General features: G+C 38.8%; 1 protein-coding gene across 10 annotated transcripts in view; it reads left to right on the forward strand.

The window, feature by feature from the left end:
• The window catches only part of CASK (calcium/calmodulin dependent serine protein kinase), a 417632-nt gene that overhangs the window by 243465 nt on the left and 159977 nt on the right, over positions 1-14190 (forward strand). The gene's annotated exons all lie outside the window — the stretch shown is intronic.

Consider the following 14190-nt stretch of genomic DNA (forward strand, 5'->3'; position numbering starts at 1 on the left):
CAGGGCGTTGGGAGGTTGGTGTGCAGGAAGAGAAGAGATGGCTTATGTAGTCCACATTAGAACATCACATTCAAAAGATTATTATTTCTCAAAAGGGGGGCAGTGGAAGCCTTTATCTGGTTCAATGCACACCCAAGCCAGTGGTTACCTTCAGGAGGAGTGAAGCACAGACCTGCTACTCAAAGCTGTGGTTTGTTCAAGGCTCGCTGAGCCCCCTGCTCCCTTCAGGATGTGGTGTCTGGCCACAGCCCTGTCTCCAGCTGCACTGCTCTCAGGCCCTTGCCACCCACGTACTACAAGCAACTATGGTCATGGCCGTCCCACCCTTAATCAGGGTGTGAAGAACCTCTACTTGCTTGTAAGAGCTGGTTTCTCAGCAAACCATGGGAGTATTTCCCTCAAGAACTATTAAAAAACAGCAGAAATAATAGTCCAAAGTTTGGAAATTTATAATAGCACAGAAAAGTGATTAGCTTTGTAAGAAAGGTCTAATGACAAAACGTAAATGGACCTTCTTTTTGGTGTTCTGAGACCCAGTCTCCAACATGGGAGGGTCCCCACATCAACAAACAGTTCTCGACACGAGCAGGGTGTCCAAGAATTCAACCTAATTTTGACACTACCCACAGATTCCACAGGTTAAGGGTTCGGTCCTACAAGGCTGCCCCACACACACACTTCAGACACCAGTCACAAGCCCAGGTTGTCACCTGTGCTTCTGACCAACCGGCTACGGATTGGAGGTCCCTACGACCCCTGTCTTGGGTTCAATTAATTTGCTAGAGCGGCTCACAGAACTCACAGAAACATTTTACTTACTAGATTTTGTTGTTAGTGCTGTTGAGTCAATTCTAACTCCTAGCAACCCTGTGTACAGCAGAGCGGAACCCTGCCCACTCTTTTTGCACCATCCTCTCACCTTCCAGCACTGTATCAGCCAGTGCCAATGCTCTGCTGCTATTCATAGGATTTCATGGCCCATTTTTTCAGAAGTAGGTTGCCAGGTCCTTCTTCCTAGTCTGTCTAGTCTGGAAGCTCCACTGAAACCTGTCCACCGTGGGTGACCCTACTGGTATTTGAAATCCCAGTGGCATAGCTTTCAGCGTCACAGCAACTGCAATATGACAACCGACAGACATGTGATGTGGTTCCCTGACTAGGAAACAAACCTGGGCCACAGCAGTGAGAGCACTGAATCTTAAGCACTGGACCACCAGGGCTGGCTTACTTACTAGATTGACAGTTTCTTATAAAAGGATATAACTCGGGAACAGCCAGATGGAAGAGACGCATAGGACAAGGTATCGGGAAGAGGCTCGAAGCTTCCATGCCCTCTCCAGATGAGCCACTCTCTCAGCACCTCCACGTGTTCACCAAGCTCTCCCAACCCAGTTCTTTTGGGTTTTTATGGAGGCTTGATTGTATGGGCATGATTGATTAAATCATTGGCTATTGGCAGTTGGTTTAACCTCCAGCCCCTCTCCCCTCCCCAGAGGTCAGGAGGTGGGACTGAAAGTTCCAGCCCTCTGATCACATGGTTGGTTCCACTGGCAACCAGCTCCCATCTTTACAGTCCAAAAGTCACCTCATTAACCTAACAAAAGACACCTCTATCACTCTCAACACTTAGGAAATTCCAAGGGTTTTGGGAGCTGTGACCTAAGAACTGTGGATGAAGACCAAATATGTAATGAGAAATCTGAATGACCAAGGATATATTTCTTATAAATCACAATAGCACAGACCTGCTAATCAAAGTTTCACTGTACTTCCCTTTTGGCTTTTGTCTTTTCATACAGGCTTGAATGCACCGGATAGACATTGTCTTTTAGAGATGCACACCACAGAAACACTGTAGCATTCTCCGTGGCAGTCATAAGAATTGGAATGACCTCAGAGGTGACAGTTGGAAAGCAAATGGGAAATTAGCAGGTTTAGGGAAGGGAAGAAACTTCAGCATTGGATTAGAGGAGGCAAAAATATTTTTGTGAACAGTCAAATTTTGAGTTTCAAGGTCTTTCTGAGTCAGTCAAGTTTGGTTCATATCATGCTTCAGAACCTACCATTCTTTTTTTTTTTCTTTTTTTTTTTTTTTTTACAGATTCTTTGAAAAGCCAAAAGTAGATTAAAAATTTCTGAAAATGAAGCATTTGATGATAGAATTCTAAAAATAATTTAGGCCATTGTATTGCCACAGATACAAAACACATACATACACCTATACCCTGGGAAACAGCAACTTGGATTGCAATGAGATTCAGGGAATTAAAAGGGCATCATATATCAGTGCCCAGAACTCTCACGACAGTCCCTTTCTTCCCAAGACCAAGGTTTCCTGGCCATCTTATTACTAATCACTTCTTTTGAATTTCTAGATAAAATTGTCTTGAGGTTAAGTCCCCTGCTTCATGTCACTTCCTGTCCTCATTCAAGGGGAAAAAAGAGAGAGATGTCAAGGGAAGACAAGGAAGAGTTAGGTATCTGAGGTCTTACCTCCTGTACCTGTTAGTGTCTGTGTTTATTTTCTCTTCTTTTTTTTTTTTGTGAGGAAGATCAGCCCTGAGCTAACATCCGTGCTAATCCTCCTCTTTTTGCTGAGGAAGACTGGCTCTGAGCTAACGTCTATTGCCAATCCTCCTCCTTTTTTTCCCCAAAGCCCCAGTAGATGGTTGTATGTCATAGTTGCACATCCTTCTAGTTGCTGTATGTGGGACGCAGCCTTAGCATGGCTGGAGAAGCGGTGCGTCGGTGCGCGCCCGGGATCTGAACCCAGGCCGCCAGCAGCAGAGTGCACGCACTTAACCGCTAAGCCACGGGGCCGGCCCTATTTTCTCTTCTTAAGAACGCCAAGTATTGAAGTAACAAGCTTTCCTGAGAACCGCTTTTAGAAAATGTATAATAATAATAAATTACAGCCACTGAAGTGCTTTTACATATATATATATTCATTCATTTAATTTTTAAAATATCTCTGAGATAGATACTATTATTACTCTCATTTTCTAGATGAGGAGATTTAGGTCCATAGAGGATAAATAACTTACCGATGGTAATATAACTGGTATATTGTAGGGCCTAGATTCAAACCCAGGTAGTGTGAATTCAGAGCCTATATTCTTAGCTGCTACCAGAATCTGGTTTATTGTTTTGGATAAGATGACCGAGTATTCCAGTGACCAAAAATGCATCTCACTTATGTACCTATTTCCAGTTTTCAATCTGGAAATTTATTAGCTCCTGCCAATTCTCCATTATAAAGGTACCTTTTCCCCTTTGTAATTGATAAGTAGTCTGAGGGTCATATTTTGATACTCTATGAATATATTGTTTCCCTTTCATCCAGTGGATTTTAGCATTCATTGATGATCCTTGCCTAAATCAGTTCTTGTATTGGTGGTTGAATCTTGGTGATCTTTTGGTGGATGGATATATATTAGACTTGAAGTAGTCATTTTAAGGCATCACTCTAAATAAGTCTTGGTGTTTTAGATATTTCTCAAATTGCACTATATGGGGCATAGTCTCTAATACTGCCATATTATCTCTTCTTTTCTTTCCTCCACCAAAAACCAGCATAAAATGTATTGTTTTAATAAACCTACAAATAATATATTGAATCCAGGAAACATAAATTTTCTGGAGTTCCATATCGGCGCAAATATCTAGTAGAGAAAATTGGAAAGAAGAGACCACAGTTAAATTTTAACACAGAAAAGGTCTCTAAGAGACTCATTTCTTTGGCAATGCTTTGGCCAGCAGAGGGCAATGTATTACCAGCCCTAGTTAAACCCTTTTTGCTATTAAAAGCTGAAGCATAAGCTGCCCGCTTTGCACTATTTTCCATCTAGAAACTTAAAACAGTTTGAAAGTTTAGTTTTTTTAAGCCCTAACAAAATGATAAACTTCTTTATTTTAGTAGCTGAAAAACACTTTAAATGTGTTAAACTTCTTAAGATGAAAACCTAGTGCCACTCATCTGCCTTTAATAGGATATGTCCTTTGGGGATTTTTTTGTTTTGTTTCGTGCTAGTGATTATCACAAGAGTCGCCTTTGTAAAACATTCACAACTACAATTATCCTAGTGGTAAAAAGAAAATCTGACATTTTAGTATGTGAAAGTTTTTATCATATCTTTTAGTTTTTCTTTAACTTTTTTTTTTTAATCATAGCAATTCATGGATGTAGTTTTAAAAGTCAAGTAATACTGGGGCTGGCCCCGTGGCTTAGCAGTTAAGTGCGCGCACTCTGCTACTGGCGGCCCGGGTTCGGATCCCTGGCGCGCAGCAACACACCGCTTGTCCGGCCATGCTGAGGCGGCGTCCCACATACAGCAACTAGAAGGATGTACAACTATGACATACAACTATCTGCTGGGGCTTTGGGGAGAAAAAGGGGAAAAAAAAAAGGAGGAGGATTGGCAATAGATGTTAGCTCAGGGCCGGTCTTCCTCAGCAAAAAAAAGAGGAGGATTGGCATGGATGTTAGCTCAGGGTTGATCTTCCTCACAAAAAAAAAAAAGTCAAGTAATACTAAAAGGCTTGTCATGAAAACAACACGTCCTGTCTATTAATAAATGTAATTTAAAGTATATTTCACCTAGTGAAGAAAGTATAGGAGAAGTCACATTTATCCTCCACTGTAGCCATTTCCTCCTGTCACCTTCACAAACGATGCAGATCCCTTCATCTTAAGAGACCCCCTAACCGGTTGCCTCATTATTCAGCTATCTCTATCACGGGGAGGATATGCTTGTTTTTATCTCTGAGAACACATGGTTTGTTAGTAAATCTTCAATAACCCTGCCACTCCCCATCCTGCAGTGATGTGGAAAATAGATGTCGCTCCTTCTCTTTTGCATGTGTGCACACACTAGCACACACACACAGCTTTCAAGTAAAATAATTCGAGGCATTGTCTTTTTTAACAAAATTACTGTATTCGTTGTCACTTTTTTAGAAATTAATGGTACACGTACTTTTATTGATATTTCATATGCATCATTTATCTATTGCTGGGTACCAAAACACCCCCAGACTTGGTGGCTTATGACAACAACCATTTGTTCACTCTCAATTCTGGAATTTGTTCTAGGCTCAGCTGAGCAGTTCTATCAGTCTCACCCGGGATCATTTATACAGCTTCTTAGTCATCAGGAAGCTCAGCTGAGGCTAGATGGTCCAAGATGGCCTCACTCACATGTCTTGAGCCTCGGCTGGGATGGTTGTGCAGGCTGAGCATCTCTTTCCATGTGATGTTTCACCCTGGGTTTATTTACACCATGATGGTCTCCGGGTTCCAAGAGGGCAAAACTGGAAACTGCAAGGCCTCTTAAGGTCTTGCTCAGATGTTTTACAATCCATCACATTTTATTTGTCAAAGCAAGTCACAGTACTTGCCCAGATTTGAGAGGTGGGCAAAGACTCCATCTCTGGATAGGAGGAGTTGCAGAGAATTTTAATGTGCCATTTTTAGTCTACCACATTTCTTTTAATGTACTTGCAATTGTAATGTTCTAACTAGATTTTTGCATTTTTTTCTCAAAGTACAGTGCATTGGCTATTTCCTTGGGAGTTAGTATAGTATGTGTACTTCAGAGTCCATTGTTTCTTGGGTAATATTCTAAAAAGAAAGGCTAAGTTTACTTTGCAAAAGGATGCCCACTGTATCCTACTTTGGTCTTGGAGCTGTCATTTTGATTATTTTTTGTATTAGGAGTATTATAAATCCATGCTGTTTCCTTTGTACTTTTATCCTCTGTAAATAGCCTCTCCCTTTCTTTTCTATTTTCAGGATATTCATCTAGCTTTTATTCAGTAAAACTAGTAGAAAAGTCTGTTTCTGCTAGTTTGCTCCTGAGAGCTGGATAAATTCATTGACATCTCCAATACTAGAAACTAGAAGGATGTAGAAAGACAATAAGTCTAGTTTGCCCCTTTGGTAGCTTTTCCCCTTACCATGCTAGGTTATACTCAATACTCAAGATTTCATTATTTGCAGGATCCCAAATGCAAACTATCAGAGCATGAGACTTGCATTTACTTACTTAGCTGACTCCTCTCACTACTTGCCACATATATTTGGAACTCTATAATCAGTCCCCACAAGAGCTGACCCTGTGTGTTCCAGTGTTTTTCAAGTCTCACTGGCCACAAAGGGGAACTGAATATGAACATGCATGCAAACCTCATCAGTTCCCTTTGCAACCAGCTGAAAGTTGTTTTTAATATAGAGGAAACAGTATTTTTCTTTTGAATACGAACTGAATTTCCACACAAATATGAAGCTTTTCGGCTTCTGACAGATCAGGGGACACGTAAGAGAAGAGGGCACTAAATTGTGAGAAAGACAATTAAAAGAGAAAGTAGGAAAACAAAGACAAAACTGAATTGGGGAAGAGAAAGAGGTGCTGCTGAGTACAGGAAAGGAAAAAAGCAGAGGTGGGGGTATTGAGGGTACTAGAAAGTCTTCGTAAGTAATAGAACACCAGAAGAGGCAGGAAATGTAAAAAGGAAATGTCTATAACAGGAAAGGGCCTATAACAGCATTACCAGCAGTATTAATGGAAGGCATTAAGATTTTTTGGTCCAGAAGTTTGCCATAAAATTTGGATAAGTTTGGATAAAATTTGAAAATACAACACATTGGAGTGATTACCATTCGCACCTGAGTTCATAACTACTGAGCCAGGTTTACAGAAAAAGTGCCTTGTCCCCATTTCAGAATGTAATGTGGTGACCTGTTCAGCCACTCTGATTGCACAGAACAAAGCCAAGGGTCAGTAAGAAAGCAAAGAAACCTCAGCACCTAACATAATTGTCACAAAGCTCCCAGAATCCATCCACTTATTTTAGACATAGTTTAAACAATCTCTCTAGCAATAAACATTAATGAATACCTACTATTTGCTGAGTGAGGGATGCTGGACAAATTCACTACAAAAGAAGATTCAAGGAAACTGCTTGGGGACCATTGACCGTGCAGCAAGCAGCCTTCTTCCCCCGAACTGCACTCATCTGAGTAGCCCTGAGGGGATTGCTGTATCAGCAAAACATGATGGCATAACATGATGGCAGGTGGCCTCTGGTTTCCACTCATTATTAAGGCATTGAACGTTCTGTAAAACCCAAAACTTCTATTAAAGGGATCTAAAGAACATCTAATCCAAACTTTATTAAATGCTTGAAATGCTTTGCTGCTTTCCCAGCCTGCTGGAGGTCCATACTATATTCAAATAGTTCTATTAGCAAATAACTCACTGGCTTTCTATTCCATCTGAGATCTGTAATTATTAGAAAACCCTCTCTTACAATCTGGTGAAACATACTGCTTGCAACTCTCATCCTTCACTGGTCCTCTTTCTGCTGATCTCTGAGACCGCCCCCCCCATGACCCCCCCCCCACCAAGGAAAGATAAATCCAAGGAAAGATTAATCCAAGGAAAGATTAATGTATTTCCTTAATCTTCTACTTTAAGACTAAATAATCCCATTCTTTCAATGGTCCTTCTTCTGACATCCTGCAAGGTGCCTTCACTTTCCTCTTCTACTTGCTCAGGTTTCAGAGTATGGTTCTGACTAGCACAAAATAGAATGGGTCTCTTACCGCTTCTGTCCTGGACATTGCTGTTATTAATGCAAGATCAAGTTAAATTACCAAAGGTTGACTTGAGTTACTTCCCCCTACCTCATTTGAGCCAGGTCAGCTTCCACTGTATATCTTCCTAGTTCTGAAGTTTACCTTCAGCTTCTGGCCATTCCATGTTATGTATTTCCCCTGCCTTTCCCTTGGCATTTGGGTATTTGGATAACATATATTGGATGTTTCCTACTGGCCAGGTACATTTATTAACTCAGTTCTCATAACAACACTATGAGTTAGGTACTCCTTTTATTCTTGTTTTCTCGGGAGAGGAAAGAGAACTTGTCCAAGTGGTAGAGCCAGAAATTGAGCTCAGGCAATCTGGCTGCAACAGACACCCTTATAACCTGTCTGCCTGTCTGTTATGCTGCGTCTCAGTTCATTATTTAATAATGTTTAATGTCATTGGGCTAAGAAGACCTGTTGGATCCAGCCCCACCATAATGCTTGCCATGGACTTCCCAATGGGATGATAATACTCCTGGTCCATTGGTCAAGACTCTTCCCCTGGACTGCGTTGGATGGGCAATACCAACATCTTTTTAGTCTCCCCTCACCCTTTTTTTTTCTAATTTTCCCTCAGTTACCTCCTAGTGAATGGCCAATTCTTCCTTTAAATATGTTAATATACTTTACAGGTCAGCTCTTGGTCTAGGAGACTTTCTATGCTTTAAGATCCTTTGCATATCTGTACTCAGATGTTTGAATTTTGTAATTTAAGTCTCAGAAAACGTTTCTATTTCTGTGTTCTCAGGGAACACCTCATTTGGACCCCTATGTACTATTTATGGCTGAAATGCCAAGCTGTCTAATTATAAGATAATTTCATCTGCAAATTCTTTAGCTTGGTCCTTGAGGGGTGTATGTCAAAGGGCCAGGGTTTATCTAGATTTATTGATTAGAGAATATCTTACTTTGCTTATAGTGTTTGGCAAAAGAAACCATAAGCAAAGTAAAAGACAAGTCATACTGGTAGAAGTTATTTGACTTCTATATGAAACCATATAGAAACACATATGAAAACCAAAAGATTAGTATCCAGAATATATAAAGAATTACTTAAATAATTTGAAGGAGAAAAGAAAGAAAGAAAAGAATAAAAGATAAGCAACTCATTAAGGGAGAAAGGGGGAGAAGTGTAGATATGAACAGGCCATTGATCCAAGAAGAAACCTGAATGGGCAAAAAAACATGAGATGATGCTCCATTTCACTTGTAATCATGGAAGTGCAAATTAAAACCACGGGGAGATGCCATTTCATACCTACCAAATTGGCAAATGTTAGTAAATCTGATAGTAGCAAGTATTGGTGAGGATGTGGGTAAACAGAAACTCATATGTTACTAGTGGTGCGATAGGTGTATAAATTGGTAAAATCACTTTGGAGAGCAATTTGTCACAACTGAGATAAACTGAAGATGTGCGTACCCTTAGAACCAAGCATTTCTACTTCTAAGTGTCAACAATAGAGAAATTTTGCACATGTGCACCAAGTATACAAGAGACTTCACTTGAGCATGATTTCTAATAGTGAAAAAGTGGAAACCACCTAAGGGCCCATTGTTAGAGGAAATGGAGAATTGAACTGTTGTTTGTTCACACGATGCAACACTGCGCATCAGTGAAAGTGAATGAATGAGACCTACATGTATCAACATAATTTGAGTGAAAAAAGTTACATAAGTGAGGTAACAGTAAGACACTATTTGTGTACATTTTAAAAACAAAAGCTAATACATATTGTTAGGCATACATATGTTATAAAAGTATAAAAATATATATCAGAATGGTATACACTAACTTCAGGAAAGAGGCTTACCTCGGGATGAGCTTGAGTACATCTAACTTTCTGGATTACATATGGGTACAAGAGAAGTTTTAAGCAAATAGGGCTGAAACATTAACATCTGTCCAGTTAGGGTGATGGGTGCTTAGTTACCTGTTATGTTGTGTTTTCCCTTTTTTGCATGTTTGAAATGTTTTATAACTTAAAAAAGATTATATGTGGAATTACCAAACCAGAGTATAACCATAACAGTTAACTGTTGCTCCTGAAATAACTTGCATGGCTTACTAAAGCAAAAAGAGATTCTATGTGTCATCAATGCCTGTATCCAAACCATAATTAGAAACTTTTTCCCAAGTTCATCTTATGATGGTTCTTTATGCATTTCCTGGGCCAGAAGCAAAATTAATAAGGGTGAGACACTACAATTTGATTTCCTTTTTTTTTCTTGTGTTCTACCTGTATGCTTTTGTACTGGATTATCATCCGTGTTTCAGGCAGAGCTTTCACAGAGTGTGCAAATGTGCAATAGCTAGAAAACTAGTCTTGAAGATTTTGGTTTTTTGGCATCACACAATTTTGATGAGTGATAAGCAGAATATTTTGCCCTAAATACATATTAATGACAATTTATGGTTTTTTTTAAAACAAAAGACATCTCAGTAATTACCATTGTGCTTGGGCAGAATGAAATGAAAATGAAAAAAGCATTGACTTAGCAGAGATAATGTCTATGCAATAAAAGTCTACCAACTTGCAACCCCCCATATGTAAAATGCAGTTTATACTTACATCGCTGCACTAAAGATTAAATGATGATAGTGCTTGTCAAGCACCTAGCACAGTAAAGGGCACATAAATATATTTTACTTTGCTTCCCATTCCCTTGCATGTGAACTTGAAGGGAGGAAATAAGAGGCAAAGTAGAAGTTTAGGAGAAACCTAGCACTTCCTTTCCAGCTCTAAGTCTATTGTTTTCACCACCCAGCCTGCCCTCCACATCTTCGTCTGAGAACCAGACTGAACGGAGGCACTACCACAACCAGTTGTAGACACATCTTCTCACCTGGGCTGTGGAGCAATGAAAAAAAGACACTGCATCATCCAGCGTGAAAGTGTCCCTTAGTTTCTATCTCATCTGAGTTGACATAATTCAGATTATATTCTGAGTTTCAAATGCTTTCTTCTGATCAAAAATACAAGTTTCTTTGCAAGTTATGGTGTCTGTTGGTGCCTGACATAAAAGGCTCTCCGGTAAATGTCATATCTGTTGTGAATATTTTTCCCACTTTGTGCTTTTGCTTTTACTTTTCTTTATGGTTTTTGACAAAAAAGAATCTACTTTTTAAAGTCAAATCTATGCCTTTTTCCCTATGATTATTTCTATTGCTTTATTAATAGAAAGTTCTTTCCTATTCACTGATAAGTTAGTAGTCACATATTTTTAAATCTTTTAATGGTTTCATTTAACTCTTTGATCCACTTATAATTTTTTGTGGTATGATACAAGGTGAGGCTATAAATTGGCTTTTTATTTTAAATAAGCACAGCACTGTTTCTTAATCCATCCCTTCCTTCCCCAGTGCTTTTGTGATGTCTCCTTTATTTGTAGTGATTCTCTCTGAGGGAGGAAAGTATATCAGAGTCACTCAGGAAACTTTCTAAAAATTCACTTGACCCAACTTTGCAAGATTCTAGCACATCATGACTAACAATCTTAGGTTTCCCTCTGATTTGTTCCTGCTCCTACCCTTTTGAGAGCTGTTAATTTGTCATATAATCTTCTCGTATATCATCGAGGGTCAGCTTAGCGATGTGTATTCTATTCCAGCGATAAGTTTATCCTTGCATCTGCTCCACAGTATTCTCCTTATTGAAGGATATGAATATATTTTAATCTCTGGTAAAATAAGTTTCCATTCATGTTTCAAAAGACTAAAAAATAATTAGCCCATTAACATGTTTCTGCAAAATCCGGGTTGCCTGTTGAGAGAATTCTATTTCATGCTGTTTTTCTCTTGTGGATAACTTTCAGTAAGGCTTTGCTTCAAATAGTTGTAATTATCTTAGTTCTACTTTTATATCAGCAGGACTGAAGAATCCATTTTAAAAAGTAGTTGAAAACAAAGCCTTCTGTACTAGAACAGGATTTTCTTTTTCTATTGACCTGATCTTAGAAATTCAACCACCATCAAACCTGGCTCTGCATAGAATACTTTTCCAAAACTAACAGCAGTACTCAGCATTTAGGTCTCACCCTGGCAGTCAGGCAGTTAATTTTGCCCTTGTTTGGTTTTGCATATGTGAGATGCTATTTAGAAACTTGTTCTGAATCTTTTGCAAGGTGAGGATGTGTACATACTTCTGAATTTCCTTTTCTATATGCTTCCAGAACTAAACATTGGGTTGGGGGAGGTAGGGACAGTGTTTCCTGCTTGCATATGCTAATGCTCAGTAAGAAATAAAAAATTATATATAGTAAATAGCCTTAAATATTGTTAGGATTCAGGTTACCCTAAGGTATGTTATTAGTGAAGCTTCTATCCGTAAACAAAATCCGTTAGGACAGGTTGACTTTTATCAAAATTTATTTTATCACAAATATTATAGCAAGAATTAACTTGGTGTACTTTTCTTATTTTTTTACGACTGCCATTGTGCAGGGCTATATAGGGATCATCTCATTTAATATAAATAATGAGACAGTTTCTAGAACTGTGAGTCTATTTATGTTTTTTGTGTGTGTGTGTGTGAGGAGGACTGGCCCTGAGCTAACATCCGATGCCAATCCTCCCCTTTTTGCTTGAGGAAGATTGGCCCTGGGCTAACATCCGTGCCCATCTTCCTCTATTTTATATGGGACGCCGCTGCAGCATGGCTTAACAAGCAGTGCGTCAGTGTGCGCCCAGGATCCGAACCTGCGAACCCCAGGCCATAGAAGTGGAACATGCACACTTAACCGCTGTGCCACCAGGCCAGCCCCCAATTTATGTTTCTTTTAATGTTCCGTAAAACTAGTAATAATAATGTAATTTAACAATTCAAACTGTATGTTTATTTACAATAGAGACATGTAGGGATATAAAATGTTTACTAGTAATGTAAAAAAGTTTTTAGTTTTGGGAACGTTAGGGAAAATCAATATTGTCATATTTTAAAATCATACAAATAAATGCTGAATTTCAGTTAAGTGGTATTTGTTAACATTGTCAGAGCAAAGTAATATAAATTTTATTGCTTTTTCTAAGCCTCTAATTTTTCTGCAAATTTCAGTTTTTACTTTCAAGTGTTTCTTGTTTTTTAGATATAATTCTGCTTTGGACCTATTCTTTACTGAACCAATTGTGTGCATTTATTGAAGTACGGCTAACTGAGCACTAATTGTATATAAGCCAAATCTCATTAAAATAAATTCAGCCCTAGCAAAATTCTTCATACTCTTTAATATTGATTTTCCCAGCCAGTGGCCTACCTGAAGTTTGAAGTATTTTGACTATAAAAAATTCTCATACTCTGTGACGGAAACTTATGAATGGCACCTTGGAGTTTGTCATAAGAGTTGTCATAAGAGGCTTTTACATATTCAGTCAACGGCATTCTGATCCTCTGTATGACCAAAGAACTGAACAAATGCTGGCCAAACTTTTGAGAATGGTTCCCTTAATGACAGCTCCTGATTATAATTATATGATATTCTATGCAGCTATATCCAGGTACATTGACTAAGGAAAAAAAGAAATATACCCACTTTTTCAATTCTGTTAAGCCCCCCCCCACCCCGTTTCATTCATCCATTCATTCAATTATTCAACAAATATTGAATTGATCTCCTATGTGCCAGGCAATGCACTAAGTTCCAGGGAGTCAGTGATGAATAAGAGCCCTTTGTCTTAGAGCTTATTCTCCAGTCATTTTTGGACATACATGAAAATTTCAGAATTTGTTCCTTTTACTTCTAATGTACAGGGTTTCTTTATTGTTGTGTAATATTTCAAACACTCAAAAATATACCAAAAATAATCACACAAGTTTAACAGACATGATATTTTGCCATGTTTGCTTCGAATTTCTCCAGATGTGACCATTAACTTGAAGTTGGCATTATGTTGTGTATATTACCATACATGCTTTGTATTTTTATTACATATATATAGATCCATAAAGAATATGGTATTGTTTTATGTTTTGTTTTTACGTGAATGATTTTATATGCTACATACCCTTTTGCAATTTTTTTGTAGTGTTATGAACAGTACTTCACTGAGCATCATTAAATATGTTTTCTTATATATCTGTTTGAGTGGTTCTGTTAGGATGTGCACCTAGTAGAGGACTTGTTGGATCACAGGGTGTGCCCATCTTCAATTTTACTCTATCAAAGTGTGGTCCAAGATGGCTGAATCATTTATAAATCTGTTTTAAATAAGGTGCAGGTTTTTTTTGTGTGTGTGTGAGGAAGATTGGCCCTGGGCTAACATCCATGCCCATCTTCCTCTACTTTATATGGGATGCCACCACAGCATGGCTTGACAGCGGTGCGTCAGTCCGTGCCTGGGATCCGAACCTGTGAACCCCGGGCTGCCAAAGCGGAGCGCACAAACTTAACCGCTACACCACTGGGCTGGCCCCAAGGTGCAGTTTTAAGTACTGTTGCCAGACTATTGAATTCTTAGCTCATCTGTTATTTGATTTTACTGTAAAGTGTTTAAATTCTTTCCGTTTTATCTAAACAGTGATAGATAATAGGTGATTTCATTTTTTATT

The sequence above is a fragment of the Ceratotherium simum genome, chromosome X, assembly GCF_057802395.1.
Source record: "Ceratotherium simum simum isolate JZ-2026a chromosome X, ASM5780239v1, whole genome shotgun sequence".
Taxonomy (NCBI): Eukaryota; Metazoa; Chordata; class Mammalia; order Perissodactyla; family Rhinocerotidae; genus Ceratotherium; species Ceratotherium simum.